General features: G+C 38.8%; 1 long non-coding RNA gene and 1 other non-coding gene across 2 annotated transcripts; both read right to left on the reverse strand.

The window, feature by feature from the left end:
- Nucleotides 1-3,222: 3,222 nt before the first annotated feature.
- On the reverse strand, nucleotides 3,223-3,295 carry TRNAT-GGU (transfer RNA threonine (anticodon GGU)). Its single transcript has one exon. It is a non-coding gene; the product is annotated as a tRNA-Thr (tRNA).
- A 2,178-nt stretch (nucleotides 3,296-5,473) lies between these two features.
- Nucleotides 5,474-15,996, reverse strand: LOC135321383 (uncharacterized). Its single transcript, XR_010381113.1, has 3 exons — nucleotides 15,836-15,996; nucleotides 11,936-12,004; nucleotides 5,474-5,781 (listed from the first exon to the last, which is right to left on the reverse strand). It is a non-coding gene; the product is annotated as an uncharacterized LOC135321383 (long non-coding RNA).

Genomic DNA, 15,996 nt, shown 5'->3' on the forward strand with positions numbered 1-15,996 from the left:
GATGGGCATTAAGGTTGTTTCCAATTTCTGCCCTTGTAAATAATACTGGGGTGAATAACCATGTGCATATTTTGTTTCATATTAGTAAAGATGTGCCTTCAGGGTGGATTCCTAGAAGTAAGATTATGTGGGTCAAAGTATACATGAATATGTGGTTTTATTAAATATTGACAAGTTCCTTTTTATAAGGGTTACATCATTTTGCAATTACCACCAGCAGTATGAGTGTTTCTCTACACTCTTACTAACAAACTGTTTACTTTTTGATAGATGAAAATAATATTATTTTAATTTGTATTTCTCTTGTTATAAATAAGTTGAGGATATTATGTAATTTACTTCTATATATAGTCTATTTCTGGATTTGATACTCTCTCTATTAGTCTACCTACTATCAACAGGATCTTGATGTTTTAATTATAGAGGCTTTATAGTATATTTTATTATCTGGTACTGTTAGGTCCCCTCATTGTTCTTTTTTTTAAACAGGATTTTCATAATTATAACCGTAATTTTATTTTTTCATATGAACCTTTGAATTAGTTTGCCTTGCTCTAGAAAAACGTGGGGAGTATTTCAGTTGGGATAGCATTAAATGGATGTGTTGATGTCTACATGTCGTTGACACATCCTGTCCAAAAGGAAGAAATGTCTTTTAATTTGCTCAAGTCCATTGCTGTGTCTTTCAAGACTATTATAATGTTTTCCTCATATGCTTTTTGCACATTTTTGTTAGGTTTACTCCTAAGGATACTGTCTTTTTTATTGTTACTCAAAAAAACTTTGTTTTTCATTCAATCTGTCAGGAATAACCCTACTTTGAACAACAGAAAACATCTACTACATTTCTCTAGGTGGTAAAATAATTTTACTTCAGTAAAATAATTTTAATATTTCCTCAGGCAGATGGATACTTAGAGCTGAGTGGACACAAAATTCACACAATGTACTTGAGAAGGCAAAATAGAGTGTCTAGCTACCTTGAAAGTGAGTTCACTTTTTCCTAAGGGCCTTTTTAGATAATTTCTGTGTTAAACTGACACCTAGTGGCTCACTCTGGTATAGTAATTGGAAGAGAGACGTAATCAATTCAGAGAATTAGGGACCACATAGTTACTTTGCACGTTTGAATGTTAGATAATTTTATATATAATTAACTGTAACATAACCTATGACAAAAAAAAACCCAATTAATAGATATTGAGTAAAAATAATTGCTCTAAAAGTACAAGTTTTCCCCCTCAAATAAAAATTTAGAAATTTTTACCATTTCAGATGTTTTACTAAATCACTCTAAGTCAAATTGATTTAACTTTAGTTCCCTGCCCACCGTATGTAGCTGTAAAACATTTTGGAAATTAAAAAGTGAATTTAAATGGGTTTTGGAGGCAAACTTAAAATTTTGTTCCTGCTCCATCACTGTGTTCTAAGCAAATTAATTACACTTTCTGAATCTCTGGAAGACCAGTGTTGGGATGGACACACAGGACATTTTTTTTCTGTTCCATATAAAATCTTTAGAGAGCAGAGTGAAGAGAATTCATAGGAAGAAAGATCCAAGTGAGATCAAGAATTCAGGAGAATGGAGCCAGAAGTGCTGAAAAGAGGAGAGCCCCCCAGACTCTCTCCCGATCGAGAATCCTCAGACAGAGGGCATTCCTTACTATGCCCGGGATGGGGTTTTATATCAATCTAAATCAGATCTCAAAAAAGTCAAGAGAATTTAACCAACATCTAATTTAATCACATATCACAAGTACCTGATATAGTCAATGCTACAGAAATTTTGGCTCTCTTCCTTACTTCCTTTTTCTTAATGAATGAACTATAATAAACAAATACATTACTTGTTATCTTTGGTTATCATTTGCCTTGGAAAGCCAGAAAATTCATGTAAAACAACTGAAGTATGAAAGTACAAATTTTGGAAGATGGTGGAAAACCACTGATGAGGAAGCCAATCCCGGTTTCTCATTCTAGAGCATACACACAAATACACACACAGCAATTAAAGCTTACACTAGATGAATCCTTAAAAGGAGAGGAAATTGAAGCATAATGAAGGGCTGCTAATTTTGGACAATGGGAAGTATTGTCAATAAGAACAGAGACTAATGAATGCAAAACACCTACTGTTTTATTTGTGAGATGGCCCAATATTCTGATTTAATTGTGAAACTGTCTATAATTGTTTAAGAAAAATTATTCTGACATATGTTAGCATGATAAGACTTTATTCAGGACTATTGCAATAGCTGTTAAGATTATCACAATAGGGGAGAGAAGTTGGGCTCAACTCCAAATACATCAAAGACAAATGGAAGTTCATAGCCAAGAAGCAGAGTGAGAAGACCAGTGGATGGAAAATTAGCCAAGAGACATCAAGTGTAGTGGAACTCTTGCAAAACTAACTTAACAAGATTCTTGCTGAAGGAAGGTCAGGGTGATCAGATATCAAGGGTGGGTGGGGGATTCTCGCTAAACTGAGTTCGCAGGATTCTTGCTACAGCTGGACTCAACAGGCCACAGACAAGGCCCAAGGACAAGACCTGGATGACTCTTCTAGTGACTAACATTTGATCAAAGAGAGAGTCTCTGTCCTCAATCAAAGACTGTCACCATGGATGTCTAAACAGATGTTGCTCTAGAATTAAGAGGATCTTACACGATCCAGAATATGACCATGTATCCTAGGCTTATTTGTGAAAGACCATATTTTACTTTCAAAAGTATTTTTTTTAAAAAAGGCATATCCTAAGAAGAGAGAATAAGTCTCAATGTAATAATGGAAAGGGGCCTCAGGCAGGAATACGGACAAGCATGAAGTCCTGAGTTCTATCCCCAATCCTGCCTGCGTCAGCCCCTACCTTAAGACATAAAATATCAAGTTTATATAATCCACTATCAAAACTAACTTACTTATAAAAGAAAGACAAGCTCTTTTGTTTTCTATGGATCCTAAGACATCAGGGTGACATCTGGGGGACAGACAGTCCTAACAGGTCTAGTAAGGCAGTATAAATTTTTATCTAACCCCCACTTTAAAAGCTGTGAAAAAGTTGATAATTTTAAAGGGAAGTTGTGCCTCAACTGGGAAGAAAACACAATGCTTAACCCCAAAGACAAAATATTCAGGGTGGCTTCATAATTGAATGATTGGCTCCAGAGATACCACAAATACAACCAATGCCCATTTCTTTTCTTTCTTTCTTTTTTTTTAAATGAAGATACTGGGGATTGAACCCAGGACCTCATGCACACCAAGCATGTGCTCTACCACTTGAGCTATACCCTCTCCCCTCAGGATAGTTTTTAAAAGAGGGTATAATCATGGCTTTCATACAGATATAAAATGATCCTGTACCTAGGATTTTATCTAATTCATTAATTTAAAGAATTATTTTTATGAAATACAGTTGGTGTACAATACTATACATAAGTTTCCAGTATACAACATAGTGATTCAGTTTTTAAAGGTTATACTCCACTTAGTCATTATGAAAAATTGCCTTTATTCCCTGTGCTGTACAGTAGCTTATTTGCTTTATACACAGTAGTTTATGCCTCTTAATCTTCTACCCCTTTCTTGCCCCCCTGTCACTGGTAACTACTAGTTTGTTCTCTATATTTGTCTTTTTCTTTTTTTCAAATTTTACTAGTTTGTTTTGTTTTTAGATTCCACATATAAGTGATATCATATAGTATTTTCTTTATGACTTATTTCACTTACCTTAATATCTTCTGAGTCCATCCACGTTGTTGCAAATGGCAAAATTTCATTCTTTTTTATGGCTGAATCATATTCTAGTTAATGAGAGAACCAGTATGTTTCTATAACCTGTTCAAAAAAGAATTCAAATAATACACATATACAGTCAGGTAAGGAATGCTGAAACAGAATGGGTCAATAATCAATTACATTTCACCAGACACAACTAATTTTCATTTCTATAGATAAAATCATTTGTATTATCATTAATTTTCTACAACTAAAATTGCCAACAATATTGCAAGGCAGAGATCACTTGAAAAGGTGTGCATTTCAAAGTTTTTCATTAATTTTTTGGACACTCTTCAATCAATCAATAGTTACTTATTAAACACCTACTATACACAATGCTAGACTAACTGAAGGGAAAAGAAAAGAACTCTATCTACACATAAGGAACTTAAATTACATTTGATAAAATGAGGGTAATGCCTAAGAGATTTTTTGTAATTTTAACAGATCCTTTGTAATTCCTTTCTTCCTTACTTCCTTCCATAAACAGTTATGGAGCACCTACTTGATACATAGTAAACATTCTCTAGGCACTTGGTAGTCAATGTGAAAGAGAGACAAGCTCCTTTTCTCCTGTGGTGTTTTCCTGTTTTCCTTCTAGTGGGGGAATGTAGACAATTAACAGGTAATTTTTAAAAATCCAGATTAATATTTCTTTTAATACTCTGACATTACAGTTCCTCAAATTTTTCTAAACTAATAACCTTTTCTTGTATGTCACAGGTCTCCACCTACAGTATAACATGCAGGTTCTGGTGTTTGATTGACCGTATTCAAACTTCGGCTCCACCTTTGGCAGGCCAGATTAATTTAATGTCCTTTTTTTTTTTTTCTTTACATCTCATGTTTATTCTCTTGCAACTCATTGTAGTTACCACATTCCCAATTATGGTTTTCTCATTTCTATAGCTTTCTGCTTCTTTTCTATTAAGAGTAGAACTTCAATATTTCTTTTAGCATAGGTTGGCAGGCCAGATTAACTTAAGCAAGTTACTTAACTGTGCCTCAGCTTTCTTTTCTGTTAAATGGGTTTAGTAGTATCTACCTCACAGGACTGTGGTGAAGACTAAAGGGATATTACAACGTGTCTTATGACAAGAGTGCCTGACGCACAGTCAGTGCTCCATATATGCTAGCTATTGTTGCTGATTGTATTGGTAACAATACTGCTATTGTCAGTATTATTATAAACTTGAATTTCATCGCCTCTTGGAAATGCTTGAGTCTTGCAATTTCTTTCTTTTGATTCAATCTCAGAGAACATGTGAACAAGTATTGTTCATTCATTACACAATGCATATTAAACACGTGTCATATGCACAGCCATTATACTAAGCACTGTAGATCTAAATATAAGGAAGATATTTAAATGCACTAAAATAAATCCATAATCAGTCTGTAAAACTGCCAACATTTAAACGTGACTAGAAAATAAGGTGTAAGATGGAAAGACTAAATGAAAGGTCAATGCAGAATGACTGAACTCAAACCATGAAAACATCTTCCAAATCAATATAGGAGACGGGAAACTTTTCCAAAGAAAATCAGGAGTCACTTAAATTTTTAAGCAGAAGAGTGACATAATCTAATTTGTGCTACTCATTGGAACTTGGAGAAAGAGAGAAGCTAGGACCTAGGTTAGGAGGTTGGCACAGTGGTCCAGGTGAGAAATGACGTCGACAGTGGCATGAGGAGAGGAAGGGGACAGATTTGAGAGACATCTAGAAAGATGGGTATCTCCAAACCTCACAAACCTCTGAGGGCAGACTGAGTCACACCACGGCATATTCTAATCTTGCTGGCTCCCAGACTCAGCTGCTCAGTAGGACTTCCCTTTCTCTGTAGAGTCCCTCCAAAATTACTGCTGCACATGCGTCCCTGTGTCTTCAGGTCCCAGTCTGGGCCACAGCCTCAGTCCTGTGCCTGCACCCCAGCTGGAGGGGAGGTTGAGAAACCAGCATTTCCACCACTACAGTGAAGGAGGTTCAGAAGTTTGGCAGCTAAAAGGAATAAAAAATGTTTACAACAGTGAAAATTCTTCTTTATGTTTTTCATATATCCTACATGTTTATATATAGTATTACAAAATAAAAAGATTTTTAATAAACTTTTTACACTGGAGTTTCTTTTTCAGGTATTTTAACAACTGTCTGGTAGCACTTCCCCCTCTAGTGGACACAAAGAGGAAGTACACAGATAGATGAGGTTTTTTTTTTTTTGGTCTTCTGACCTTTCTGGAGTACAGTGTTAAATGTTAAACCACTCAACTTCATAGATGGGTAAAGTAGGACTGAGAGGTAAGAAACGGGATATGCCAAAGTCTTGTGTAAAATTAACCAGGGTATCTTGACAGTCTTCTCTTTCAGTTACTCTCATAGACTATAAAGGGCAGCATTATGGCATGATTTGAGGGACATTCAGAATTCCTGTATCAACCCCTTGTTTTTTTAATACAAGAAGAAGAATGGGCTAATTTGTAAGCTGGGTTCAGAAATCAGCCTATTTTCTAGCTGTCTGAACTTTGGCAACTGACTGAACTCTTTACTTCAGTTTTGGGAATAATAATAGCAGATTCCATAGGGATTGTTTGCAAGGAAGAAATGAGTTATTATTTGCAAAGAACAGAGAAAAGTTCTTGGTATCTTATAAGCACTAAATGAGTGTTTATGGAATAACATTAAGCAAGAAACAGGGTAGAGTTCTTTAAATTGGGTCAAACTTTGCTGACCTTCCAAAAGAGCTGATTAACTGATTCTTCGCTGATAATGGTGAAATAGCTTAAATAGACCAAACAGCCGCTGATTAAAGTTTCAAGATTTGAACACAATTATATAAGAAGAAAACACATTTGGAGATACTGGAGAACAACCAAAGCAGGTAGAAACTAGAAGGACATCTACTCTAGAAAAACAGGAATTGCGCCCGCTGCATTGAGGAATTTGTAGCTTCTTGCCTGAGGACAATCCTCAATCTGCACAGCAGCTCAGGGCAGCAGAATGCCAAAGCCTTACTGCTCTGACGCACCAGAAGCCAGAGCTCAGGATCTGGAGAGCAAAGAGAAAACTACAGAAAAGAGCTTGGAAGGGAAGAGCCATGTAGGGTACGAGTCCTAAAATAATGCAACCAATATTGCCCTGAAATCCGCCTGATCACTAAACTAATACTCATAGGGAGACCACAGAGGAACTAGTTAGGAGAAAAAAAAAAGCTGGAAACTACAAATCTGAAGGAAATGTCAGCCACTGACTGCAGAGGGACAGAGTATGGAGTTTGAGTTCAGCCAAGTTAACTGTTGATTGGAAAAAAAAAGTCACGCCTCCCTGAGTCTACCATGTGTCTACTACGTTATCATTCATAATGTCAGGTACCCAATAAAAATTCAATAGACATGCAAAGAAACAGAACTATGTGACCTATACTCAAAAACAAACAGAGTCAAAATAAATCCAAATTGACATGACTCAAGATGGTACAATTAGCAGAGAAGTTTTTTTAAGTAACACATGTAAATAAAAGGAAATACTAAACAAAAATTGTTCCTCTTGGCTGTAACCGTTTCTCAGACTTCTCTTGTGTTTTGATAATCTTTGAAAATTTTGAGGAGTCCCAGTCAGGTATATTACAGGATGCCCTTATTTTAGAAGTTGTCTGATGTTTTTATCATAATTAGAAAGGAGTTATGGGTTTTGAGAAGAAAAATAATAGAGGTAAAGTGTCCTATTCATTCCATAATTTCAAGGGCACACACTGTTAACATGATTTATGACTACTGATGCTGACCCTAACCACCTGGCTGAAGTAATGTTTGTGAAGTTATTCCTTTTTCCTCCTTTCCAAACTGTGCTCTTTCGGAATTATGCTCTACCTCCTGGAGTCAGGGGTATTGACATAAATCAGTCCAAATTCTTCTGGATGGGAGATGTGTCTCTCTTCCTTCATTTACATATTAAATCATTTATTTACATCAGTATCAAATACTCATGAATTTTTATTTTATATTATGGATTACAACCCAATTCTACTTGCTTTATTTGTTACTGAAACTATTCTAGGTTTGGCCATTGAGAGTTCTTTCAGTTGGCTATATCAGTTTTCCAGGGCTACTGTAACAAGTTACCACTAAGTTTAAAACAACAGACATTTATTTCCTCACCATTCTGGAGGTCTGACGTCCAAAATCAGTCTCACTGAGCTAAAGTGTTTGCCAGCCTGTGCTCCCTCTGGTGGTGGAGAACCCATTCCGTGCCTCTTCCCATTCTGGTGGATGCCAGCAATCCAGGGCTTATGGCTGCTGCCTTCCCCCCTCCATGGTCACATTGCCTCCCCTTCTCTGTGTCAGTGTCAAAGCTCCTTCTACCTCCCTCTTATAAGGATACATGTGATAGCATTAGGGTCCAACTGGGTTATCCAGGATCATCTTCCATATTTAATAACTCTGCAAAGACCCCTTTTCCTTATAGGGTAACATTTCCAGGTTCCAGGGTTTAGAAACTGATACCATTGGGGGTTGTTATTCAACGTAACACAGTTCCCGTGGCCCTTTGACACACTCTCACCAATGTGGGTTGTGGTTTTTTTTGTTTGTTTGCTTATTTGTTATAGCATTTCCTTACTTCCTGGCACTACAAGGTGCTCCAGCATACAGTCCTAGAATCAGGCATTTCTCCACGGACCTCTAGTTCCTTTTTTGGAGAATGATACTAGAAACTATGATCTACAAGCTAGGTATGTTCATTGCCACTGGGGTGTTGTTTCTTTTATGCCCTCTAAGCTAACAAAGAAATGTATGTGTGTGCACTAGCCCACATATATGCACACATCTGTAAATATTTCTAGTATCTAACCATCTGTATCCATATTGAGTTAAACATGAGTCCTTACTGATACAATCTGCTACCACATGGACCATTCTAGCCACCTCCTCCCCTTGCTTACCTATAATATATTCCCACAAAAACAGTGAGAAACCTGGCTCCCACCATCCACCATCTACTTGTTAAACTATTTAATTCCAATATTTATGTATACCAGTATGAGCATTGTCAAAGTATATACCCCCATGGGAAACAGATGTATCAGTTAGAATACAGTGCTTACGTGTAGTTCCTTTTGCCTTCAGTCTTACAGACACCACTTCCAAAGCTACTGAGGTTATTAGCACCTCTCCCTGGACCCCTCCGTGAGGTTGATTCATACACTTAAAATCTGGTTAGATTCTTTTGTCACAGTCTACGTATCTTCCCGTGACTCCAAAACACCCTAAAAGATTTTGTACAATTTGCATACATTAAGGTTCACTCCTTTTGTTGTAAAGTTCTGGGAGTTGTAACAAATACATAATGCCACCTGTCTACCATTACAGTAACACACAGAATGGTTTCACCATCCTAAACATCCCCTATACTTCACCTAGTTTGGGTGATTATTTTTATAGACTTTGGTTTCTTCTGGTGTCCTTGCTTTTTCCTGTTATCTCTTGTTCTTAAGTGTCTTCAAGTGCAATTTCTTAAATTAAGTCTGTGTCTTGCAGCTCTCAACTGTAGCCTCTGTTATTGTACTGAAGCCCTGTTGATGTAATTGTAAGGCGTGCTATAATCTTATATAATTATCTCAGGTTTTTAGTGGGCTTACAATCCTGGGCTGTGAACTTCATGAAAATTTCTTAGCCTTTTTTTTTCCCCCTCCCTTAAGGTGAGAAGCAAAAACTACAGGGGATACAGCTGGCTTATCACCCTGCCCCTGGGCCAGATAAGGCTCTGGTGAAGTATTTCCCCTGCTTAAATTAAGGAGGGTGGGCCATTGTCATGGAGTCCACTCTGGGAGGATTTCAAATGGTTACTTTTCCCATGTGCATCATTCAAAATGATTTCTTTTCCCTCTCTCTGACCAAAATGGGATTTTTCTCAGACCTATGCCTTGAAAACCTAGTAGGTTTCTGAAGGGAAAACTCTCAAAAGCATGCGGATCCCTCAGCCTGGGAGTCCAGATTCCAGCAGTTTCTCACTCTCAAGCTAGTCCACCCTCAGCCTCCAGGAATTCATCAAAATTGCCATTTAAGTGTTTTTATCTGTTTATGGCTCCAGAGGTTTCTGCTCCACGTAAGCTAACCACAGAGGAGAGTCTCTGTGTTCACCTGTCTCTCCAGATTTTGGAGTGGCAGCTGCCCTCTGTCTGACCTGGGTCTTTGATGGGTCTTTTTCGCAGTTTTTTCTTGTTATACGAATTAGAGTGATGATTTCCTAACTTGTAACATGTCGACCTGACACCCAAAGTCTTTTACATATCTTTTACTCTAAAAGTTTTCTCTACTGTTTTTCTTCCCTCACAATTTATTTGTTGAAGAGAGCAGACCCCCACATTTTAAACTTTGCTGATTGCCTCCCAGTGGGGACTTTTCACACATTCTTCTGGTGCCTGTATTTTCTGGAAAGCTAAAGTCTTGACCAGGTTCAGCCCAGGTTTATATCATGACTATTTTATAGGAGTGTTGTATAATTCCATTAGGAGAAACACAAGGTCGGGTTCTTTCCCTTTTTTGTGACATTAAGGCTGGGCGGTAGGTTTGCTGCTTCAGCCTGATCCACCACTATGAAGCTCCCCATCAGCAAGTCACCTAATGGTTTTAAGAGCCATTAATGATCATGGCTTATATCCATTATTTCATTAGGAGTTCAACGGTGATGTTCTACCATTGCTTCCATATGTATCCACTGAAATTCTTTTTAAAGGTCTTTCCCAAATTAACTATTTGGCACCCTTAAATATTATTTGTACAAGAAATATAATATAAATGCTTGACTGTTTTACTTTATTTTCCAGTTTTCAGCATACTGTTTCATAGCACCGTCCAAAGATGACTAGTGAGAGTTTTTGAGTGTATCATTAAGAACTAATGGATTTTAACATATTTGATGTATCTCAATCCATTATCATTATTATTCTTTTTGTTGCTAATATGATCCCATCTTTGGCAAGTGCAACTCCTTCAGATTTGCTCTGGTATCCATTTGACATGAACCCAGTTGTCTCTAATAGCTTCCTTGTCCTTCTGTATGACAAAGGTATTCCAGACACATTTTATGCATTTCCTGGTCCAGAACTGGTATCAGCCACTTCTCCAAGTAGCCCTACACACTCTAAGCCCTGCACTCTTAATACAAACCATGCACATAAGACAGCATGAAATATCAGTGATGATGGGCTGCCATCTGCTAATATTTGATGCCAACTGTTTGCTGCCTGCCCTTAACTGTATATAGGATGTTTATCAGGAAAACAAGTGTCATGACTGCAGGTATTTCTGTAAAACAAAGTCAATGTCTCAGTCATAAATCTACTTGCTTCAAGTTAACGTCTCCTACAACACAACTCCAGTGCACTGAAATATATTTATCTATTTCTGAAAACTAAAATGGAAAACTTTTCCCTTTCTAGTTATCATTTGTTTGGATATCATTTTTCATACTTCTGCAATATCACCTCTCCAGCCTTATTTCAACCTTCATCTTCCAACTGTACTGTACCCATTCGCTTCCCAACCCATTTGGTTCTTAGTCCCATTTCAATTCCATCTAAGTACCCAACACCCAGCCTAGACACCCTAGTCAATCAATGTGTGGAATTCTCAACTTTGGACAACCTTTTCCATTTAGTAATCTTCTTATCCCACTCATATTCTGTTATTGTCCCATAAAGGAGGATACATGGCCTGCTCTAAGTGTGTACACAGCAATAATTTGTCCTCCTCACTACCCGACAATTCTTTTCCACCTCTTCAGTAGTGCTTTTTTAAAAAAGTTTACTTATTTTATTATTTGGGGGGGGGGGGGTAGGGAGGTAATTGGGTTTATTTATTTATTTATTTATTTATTTATTTATTTATTTATTGTTTTAGAGGAGGTACTGGGAATTGAATCACTTGAGCTACACCCTCCCCGTCAGCCATGCTTTTTAAACATTATTCTGCATAGGAATCCCCTGTGGTTTTGTTAAGATGCCATTCTCATTCAGTAGGTCTGAGGTGGAGACCAAGTTCTGCACTTCTAACCAGCTCTCAGTGCACAGATGCTACCGGTTCTAGATCACACCATGAGGAGCAAGGCTCTCCTGTGCTGCTGTTACACAATCCTGTGAGCAGGTATTTCAAATACATACCTTTCTTCTTAGTCTCATCCTCTGTTCGTCTCTACTCTTTGGCTTGATGATCTCCCCTCTTACTTTCATCTAAAACAAAAGATTGACAACGTCAGGTGGGAGCTTGAATTTTTGACAATGAAAAATCTGTTACATCACGTGGTAGTTCTAGAACACGTTACAGATTACTTGCCATTCCTCTCTTCACAGAGGGAAGTCTAATTCCCCTCTCCCTGACACAAATCAGCCTTACAGACTTGCTTCTGAAGACTTGGAGAGGAAGTGATGCTGAGTGACTTCCAAGGCTAGCTCGCAAAGGGAATACAGCTTCCGCTTGCCTCTCTTTGGACCATGTGCCTTTGGAACTACCCTGATGCTGCCTTGTTAGAGAGACCACACAGAGATGCCTGAGGAGCCCCAGCTGTCCCAGCAGCTCCGGTAGCAGATATGTGAATGAGCTAGTCTTCTGGTGATTCAAGCCCCAGCCACTGATGACAACCGCATGAGACACCAGGAGCCAGAACCTCCCTGCCGAACTGCAGGCAGCTCACAGGACCATGAGATAATAACAAATGACTGTTAATCTTCTGTCACTGGCTTGTTGTGCAGTAAGAGATAACCAGAAACATATCACATTTCCCCTTTGCCTTGACTGCCAAAAACATCAGAGCCCAATTTGACACCTGACCACTCCAAGGATATTAGCTCTCATGGTTATCATGTTTGCTTCTTCCTCCTCTCTAAGTCCTGGTTTTTTTCTGTTTGCTAACTTTATTATTCCTCTGTCCTTTTTTTTTAGCTGCCTCAAATTATTTTACAAAATAGAGCAGGTATAAGTAAGCAATGATCTTCTGTTTCTTCCCCATTTACCTTTACATTCTAATGTCTCAGTTTATTTTCTTTCATTCTTCCGTATTATCTCAGAAAAAAAAGTCCTTTCTTTTCCCTTCTCTAGTATCTAATCTTTCGCTACCTGTCTCCATGTCATGTGATTTTAAATAAGTACAAAGCTCCTCTATCTGGAGAAAACATTTACTCTTTCACTACTGCCATGTTTATTACTAGTTTTTCTTACTCAAGCTTCCGAGGAATGTTTCACTGCTATTTTACTGAGGCTCAAACTGAGTTTTCACTTGTGTATCAGCATGTGAAATACAACAGCTTCTCCGGAGTACACGTGTGAGTATGGCTGGTGCTTTAATTTAACGCAGAAAAATGTCAATAAAGCGCTACTATTGTTACACATAAAAAACATTCCTCAGTCAGCACTCAAAAACACCTCTTTAATTACTGCATGCATCTCCAGGGGACACTTTCTGCCCATCTATCCTTTAGCAATCTATGAAAGCACTTTTTCCAAAACATTGTTAATTACATCCCCAACATGCACTCAGATAGCACTATGTATCTTTCACCATTTGGTCCAGTAGATTATCTTTTCAAAATAAAAGACTGGTAGTAACAGGAAAAGTGACATTTTTCATTAATATTTAATTATGTTGTGTGTGTGGTGATGCTATAAAATCCCCCCTCTTTGATGCTATCCTCCTGTACTCTGAACTAAAGTCACCTCATTCTTTACTATGACAACATCTGTCCCCAGCATTGATAAGCACTAATTAGAAGAATTGGTTGGGGACAGGGACTGGTCACTAAGTACAGAAGGGAGGATAGGATCAGTGCTAAATGCAGTCCAGGATCAGAAACATGCTTACAATATCGCTGGGAGTGGATGTGATGAATTTCAATAAGACTGTCAGACCACACTCTCTGCATCTAATGAATGCTGTCCTATGAATTTCCAAGTTTTAGAAGCTGATTAATTATTCAAGATTCTACTTTTGGAATTAACAATTCTCTCCTTAAAACCATTCAATGGTTACTTATTTCCCTCAAGATATAATCCACACTCCTTGGCCTGGCTTGTAAGATCTGCCTTGGTACCACTTCCATATCCATTTCTGAACTGACAAAAAAAAGCATATCTATGTTTCTGACAACTGAATTATTACTTTTACACAGCTGTGCCACATTTCCTCGAGTGACCCAAGATCTGCAGATGCTGTTCTCTTTGACTAAATCTCCTGTTCTTATTGCAGACCCCTTCTTACTACCATTTGTCTGATTATCACCTGCTACCCCTCAGATCTCACCTGGGGTATCAGCCCTCCAGGAGGCCTATCTGACTGCCCACCTCGGGATTAAGCACCCTTTCTTGACATTCATATAGCATCTCATCATATCTCTACAACCATCAATGGGGCTTACCTTCTCATGTGACTGAGGTGGAGTGGGGATCATATTTTTTTCTGTTAACATTATACCTCCTGCACCCATAGAACCTAATATAACACCTGGCACATGAGACACTTGCAATAAATGTTATGTGTTGAATGAGAACTGCGCATCCATCCCTTTAGATGCTTAAAAACAGCGCATTTTATACATTTGAAGGTAGGTTTGGTTTTCTAAAATAGTCAAAAGTTATTTGGATTAGGTAGGAAAATAAAGATCAAGTTTAATAAAAGATTTTGAGGAGATAAGAAACAGAACTACTACCTCTCCTGCCCCCCAAAAATAGTTACAACCGCAGAATGAGGCTGCTATTGAAATGTCACTGAAAACCACCCCAAAGAAGGATTTAGAGTGTGAGAAATAATATCTGAGAAGAATGAAAATATCTCACCTTAATTAAAGAAGCTCTTTTTTCAGTGGGACAATTTTCCCTTGACTATATAAGAAGCAGTTGTGTAGAAAAGTGGGTCCAGTGGAAAAAATTCCAGAATAGAGTTCCAAGTGAGGTAGGCTGGGATCTGGGACCCTTTACTCGAGTGCTTGCATCTGGATAAACGTCTCCTGCAGCAACACGCATGCATGCACAGTTGGGACAGTTATGAACAATAAGATACGAAAAGGCCACAAACCAACTGCCATTTCTGAGCTGCTATGAGCAAAAACAGGGTGCTGTGCGTGATCCCTGCACACAACAGCACCAAGGAGGTGGGGAGACCACCTAAGCTGTGGCTCCTGCCCAACCCAGGGACCTGACCCTGTTGTTAAGCCTTTTAAGGACCTAAGTAGCTCCTCTTGGGACCGAGCAAGGGCACCTACTTCTTGTTTTCACTGCCTCATGCAGCAGCAGGAGTCCCAACAAAGCCTTGCCTGAAACTCTCATCTGGCGTCTTATCAATTTCTTTTGATTAAAGAGTCCAAGGATCTGGGTCTGTAACACAAGGTCTGTCTCTAGCTCTGGCACTGGCTGGGCATATGACCTTGGGGAAGAGATTCCACCACGTCATTTCCTTCCCCTTGGCAAGGGAATGAACTAACAGTGCTACTTATTAGCGCTCTGCTACACTGGTGGCATTCTGGGGCCCAGGCACTAAATGCCAGCGTTACCAGCCAGGGTTCCTGGACTCCCTAATCAGTGGACACTGGTAAGAGGCCAGATGAGAAATTCAGGCAAGGCTTTACTGGGACTCCTGCTGCAGCATGAGGAAGTGAAAACAACTGACAGGTTCCCGCACTTGCTCTCTGAGTGGGGGCGAGCTCGTCACTTAAATGGGGTGAGAGTAAGGCAGATCCATGGGCTGGGCCAGAGGGGTGGCCCAGGTGGTTGCCCACCCCTTGGTGGTGCTGTGTGCAGGGATCATGCACAGTCACCTGCTTTTGTTCCCGACACCTCAGAAATGGCAGCGGGGTTTTGGTCTTTTTGTATCTTGTTATTCACACTTTGCCCCAGTTGCACATGTACACAGTTATATTTAGTCCCTATAATTTCTTTGTGTTCTGTTGCTTCAGGAGACATTTTTCCAGGTGCAAGCACTGCAGCAAAGGGTCCCAGGTCCCAGTTTGTCTCACCAGGAGCAACTCTAGGCATTGTCACAACCGTAATGACCTCTGCCAGTGGAGAACTACTACCTGATGATCATCCCAGTCCTTCACTGCTCTGTCGCCCTACACAGGAAGCAGAGGCTTCTTAACTTGACTGGTCTTTTACCACCATCACTTCTGTTTGTTTCCGAGAGAGGTCTTTGGAGGTTCAGCCAATTGCTCTTCTGATGTGACTCTTTCTCATTATT

Source organism: Camelus dromedarius, chromosome 5 (assembly GCF_036321535.1).
Source record: "Camelus dromedarius isolate mCamDro1 chromosome 5, mCamDro1.pat, whole genome shotgun sequence".
NCBI lineage: Eukaryota > Metazoa > Chordata > Mammalia > Artiodactyla > Camelidae > Camelus > Camelus dromedarius.